The sequence below is a fragment of the Gossypium hirsutum genome, chromosome D03 (genome assembly GCF_007990345.1).
Source record: "Gossypium hirsutum isolate 1008001.06 chromosome D03, Gossypium_hirsutum_v2.1, whole genome shotgun sequence".
Taxonomy (NCBI): domain Eukaryota; kingdom Viridiplantae; phylum Streptophyta; class Magnoliopsida; order Malvales; family Malvaceae; genus Gossypium; species Gossypium hirsutum.
In genome coordinates this window covers 9,782,974-9,788,197 of record NC_053439.1, presented here as the reverse complement: position 1 = coordinate 9,788,197, position 5,224 = coordinate 9,782,974, and the positions used below count along the sequence as shown (strand labels likewise).

General features: G+C 36.1%; 1 pseudogene; it reads left to right on the top strand.

Moving 5' to 3' along the window:
- Positions 1-573: 573 nt before the first annotated feature.
- LOC107950039 (uncharacterized) lies at positions 574-3,090 on the top strand (annotated as a pseudogene).
- Positions 3,091-5,224: the final 2,134 nt, after the last annotated feature.

Below are 5,224 nucleotides of genomic sequence, written 5' to 3'. Positions count from 1 at the left end.
ACTTGTAGCACTCGACATTGGAATAATTCGACCATCCGCCTCTTCCACGACCACGTCTTCTTCCATGCCAATTTTGTTGGTTTGAATGCTTTTTTTCTTCATAATTCCCTTCTTGACCTCGGCCTTTTCCACCACGATCATTTCCTCGATCTCCACTACCACGACCTCTACCTCGAAAGCTCTAAGAATAGAGAACTTTTTCGTCTTTGAGATGTCTTGGTTTGAAGTGCTTGCTCGAGTGTCTCCTCTTTCTTCTTCTTCTTACGTTGTTCATATGCCTCGAGAGAACCGGTGAGTTCATCGACTGTGAGTGTTGCTAGATCCTTTGACTCTTCTATGGCACATACGACATTTTCGAAACTGTCAGTTAATGATCTCAAAATCTTCTCCACAACTCGTGCATCAGTTAACGTTTCTCCGTTTTGGTTGAGTTGGTTCACCACGGTTTGAACACGCGTGATGTAGTCGGAGACACCTTCCGATTCCTTCATCTTCATGCCTTCCAACTCACCACAAAGAGTTTGAAGGCGGACTTGTTTAACTCGATCAACTCCTTTGTACACCTTTGCTAAAATGTCTCACGCTTCTTTTGAAGTTGTCGCACTTGCAATCTTCTCAAAGCCCGACTCGTCAACAGCTCGGAATAACATGTACAATGCTGCCTTATGTTTCGATCGCATTTCTTTCAACGCCTTGTTTTGAGCAGCCGTATATCCCGCAGTAGTTATCGGTTCTACGAAACCTTCTTAGACTACCTCTCAACCATCTTGAGACCCGAGCAGAGCTTTCATTTGGATGCTCCAATTCTCATAGTTCACCTTTGTTAGTCGAGGCAATGGCACATTACTAGTCACACTCTCCATAGCTCTGATACCAAATTGTTAAAATTGTTCATCACATTATATCAAAAGCTTACAAACTATTTATAGGCTATAGTCTACCCTTTAAAACAAAAAAAAAACTGAAAATATTAAAATCTAATAATAGCACCAATGACTCTTAACCTTTCATTCTCCTAAAAGAAAAAACTACTAATTTAAACTCATTAAAACATAACTCTTGACATTTCATTTAAGTTTATTTAACACGTACACTATGGTTTTTGGTTTAAATTGCCAAAAAGAGGAAGATTTAAGGATCAAATCCATAAGTTATGAAAAAATGTCATCCGTATTGCCAACAACCAAAAAATGAAACTAAGACATGGGATAGATCCTAGGAGTAGTTTTACTTTTTCATATTTCTTTGGCTTTTTAACTACATTGATTCATCTTGGTGCTTGTGATGGATTGCTATTAATGAAATGCTTTGTTATCAAGCATTTGCTTCATTCTCAATTTATTATTATTTCTTTCTCGGTTTGTAGGTTGTTCTCATCTCAAGGCTCATGATGTTTGGTTCACTAAGTCCAACAACTTCAGGAAAACACCCAGTTTGGCAGTTCGGAGGAAAGTAATTCCATCAAACTGCCAGTTTTCTGTTTGTGCGGAGTATTGGTATGTCCTTTTGGATTTCAGTCCATGTATCTAACGTAGATGCATATTCATGTTTCTGATAAGAGTATGCTTATCAGGGCTAGCTGAACTTGTGATTACTAGTCATTGTATCTAAGCCCCATCTCTCTAAAGGCATTGGTTTTACGTTTGAACTAGATATGCTTCTCATTGAATGATGCACATGCCAAACCATTTGTCTTGCTAAACCATCTTCCTTTAAAATAAGGAACTGGCAAAACACACTTCCAAAGAAGTTAGACACTTTGAGACTTAATGGTGAAATCTTAATATAAAATTTGAAATTCAATTACCAAATGCCAAAAATCAAGCCACAATAACAATATCTTAAAGCCTTAAGGTCATTACAGCACCATCAACAAAGTTCCTTTTGCTTATTGTTGAGATCCTTTAGAGAACAAAGTTATTTGAGATATTTCCACCAAAAGGGATATAAAAAAACTCAGCTATTAGTACCCAGTGGTTATTGCATCGCTTATAGAATGATTTCTCTATTAACAGCAGCTTGATTTTATTGTTCAATGTCAAAAAGCTTGTAAACGGATGCTGATCTTTATGTATGTTTAGACTTACTAAAAGTAGGATTTTTCCAATTGCTTTTGTTGATTTTGTCTTATAGAATGTTTTCTCTATTAACAGAAGCTTGATTTTGTTCTTTACTGTTAAAAAGCTTGTAAATGGATGCTGATCTTTATGTATGTTTAGACTTACTTCAAGTAGGAATTTTCCAATTGCTTATGTTGATTTTGTCTCAAAAAACAGTGTTGCTTGTTTCTTATTTGTTCTCATCTTTGTTGTTCCCTTTGATATACACGGTGATGGCAGTAGGGGTGGAGCAAGTGATTTTGCTGCTGGTTTTCTATTAGGAGGTGCTATATTTGGAACAATAGCATATGTTTTTGCTCCATAGGTGATTAATATTTGTTTTCGGGTTAATTTCCTGCACATATTTAAGATATCCAATTGGATTTGACTCAAAGTGCCCCTGTAGTGGTGCATTTGTGTTCTGGAGAAATTATTATCAGATGTGTTAATATTAATAGTGATGCAGAAAAATCAACTTGTAATGCTCGTCTTGACTAAATCCTATTATACTATTGTTTTACATTTTCTTCTTGTCTTGTCATATTTTGCATGGCTGTTATTTGCTGTTTTTGTCTCATGAATCTCTTTTTTTGGATATTTTCATTTAAAATTTTAGATATTCAGGTTGGATCCTCCATTCTTAAGTTGTATTGATTTAGATTAGAAGATCCCTACTAAATGAGGATGAATACGGATTCCGGAAGGCAAAGCGACTAATTTACTATGATGAAGGTTTAAAGGTAATTAGCATCTACTTCCTTTGCAACTCTGTCCATTGTCAAATGCTATATTATCTTGATATTAATACAGAATCTTTCTTGCTCATTGAAAGCAGCAAACCAGGTAGACCCTGAATAAAAAAATCAGTCAACTCAATTTTGCCATTGACAATGTATCCTCACGTTTGAGAGGTGGCAATAATTCACCCACAGTCTTGGCTGAGACTAAACTTGAAGTAGAAGCTACCATGTTAGACATGTTTGCTACCTGATCATAATGGTCAGTTCCAATAATTAGCGATTGCACCTGTGCGTCTATAATGAATTCTAAATTGGCATGGTGTTTGGAAGTTTTTATATGGGATTGGGTTATGCAGTTTTGATATTATTTTATTTTTATTGTCTTTCTGTTGTTAGGTGCCAAAACACTGAGTATAATACTCGAGCACCTAAATTTCATTTTTGAGAATGCGAATTAGAATAGTGAATCGTCTATTTTTATTTTCATGAGTATTGCCATGTCAGCAGCAATAGAATGACTAGAGAAGCCTCGAAGTGCAAAGGCTCCTTGATACTATTCTTGTGCAGTTTGATAGGAAGGGATGTTATTATATGAGAGTGAGGGAGCTGTTGAGAAATGCCGGTGACCGTAGTCAACCGGTGATATGCTGGTGATAAACACAAGAGAAGCAAGGCTAAGGAGCAAAGGCGATAGCTAGGGCACGGAAAGGAGAAAAGAAGAAGTATCTGGAAGTAACTTCCATTAAAATGGTAAAAGAAAAAAGATATATTTTAAATTACAGCCACAATATATTTATACATCAATAGTTAAGTTCTTAACCAACTAACCAATGAACAGTTTCTAGTTGGATTACAAACTAAAACACAAACTAACCAGTAACTATTAGCTAGCTTTTCAACACTCCCTCTCAAGTTGGAGGGTGATAAAGATCCTTGACCCCCAACATGGATAGCTAGACTCCTAGCGCCTTTGTCATCACATTTGCAAGTTGCTCAATAATACGCACATGTTGTGCCCGAATCAACTCATCTCGTATATTTTCTCTTACAAAATGGCAATCGATTTCAATGTGTTTAGTCTGCTCATGGAACACAAGATGTTGCTTGACTGTCAGAAAATAACAAGGCTGAATCGAACTTATCAAAACATATTTCTTTTAAAATTCCATTCAACCATACTATTTCAACAACTATCGACGCCATACTTTTATACTCGGCTTCAGTTGAAGAACATGAGATTGTGCTTTGCTTTTTTGACTTCCAAGAAATAAGTGAATCCCCAAGTTTAATACAAAACTTGATGATTGATCTTCTAGATATAGGACATGTAACCCAATCAGAATCACAATGGGCAACAAGCTACGCTATGTTCATCGCAGCCAACAAAATCTGTTGCCTTGGATTCTTCTTTATGCATCGAACAATCTAAAGTGCTGCTTCAAAGTGGGATTTCTTGGGTTTTTGCATAAATTGACTCAAGTATTGAACCACATATGAAATATCTGGCCGTGTATTTGTTAAGTACAACAATCGAACCATAAGTTTTTTATATGCTGAAACTTCTAATAGCAACTCATCATTACAGCCCTTTAAATACACAAAATCATCACATTCAACTATGGTGAACTTCTTATTTTGGTCAAGCGGTGTGCTGGCTGATTTTGCTTCTCCTAACCCAGCATTCAATATTAACTCCAATGCATATTTCCTCTGATTTAAAACAATGTCCTTGCTCGACTGTCCTACTTTAATGCCAAGAAAATATTTCAGTTCTCCCAAATCTTTCATTTCAAAACTCTGATGGAGAACCTTCTTTAACTCATCAATTAGCCCAATGTCATTTCCTATAATCAACAAGTTATTGACATAAACAAGTAATACAATAATCTTCTCACCTACAAAGAATAATTGTGCTTGCTCTAAACATATCTACCATGTAAGAGGGCCTTAGTTAGGTTCAAATTCTATTGTTGAGAAGCTTGTTTCAGACCATAAAGGGACTTGAGTAAATGATAAACCTTATGCTCCCCCTATTTAGGAAAACCCTCCGGAAGGTCCATGTAAACCTCTTCATACAAATCACCTTGAAGGAACACATTATAAACATCCATTTGAAAGAGTGACATATCACCCACAAACAAATTAACAAGTTGAAATTTTGAACAAAGAAATTAATTTCTTTTTTAGAAAAAGTGGTGAATCCTATTCGTAAGGACTGGTCTACCAGGTTGGATAAAGCTTTGTGGGCGTATTGTATCGCATACAAAACTCAATTAGGGATGTCACCTTTTAAGCTCGTCTATGGCAAGCCATGTCACCTTCCTGTTGAACTTAAGCACAAAGCATTTTTGGCTATTAAGAAGCTGAACATGGATTGAGTTATTG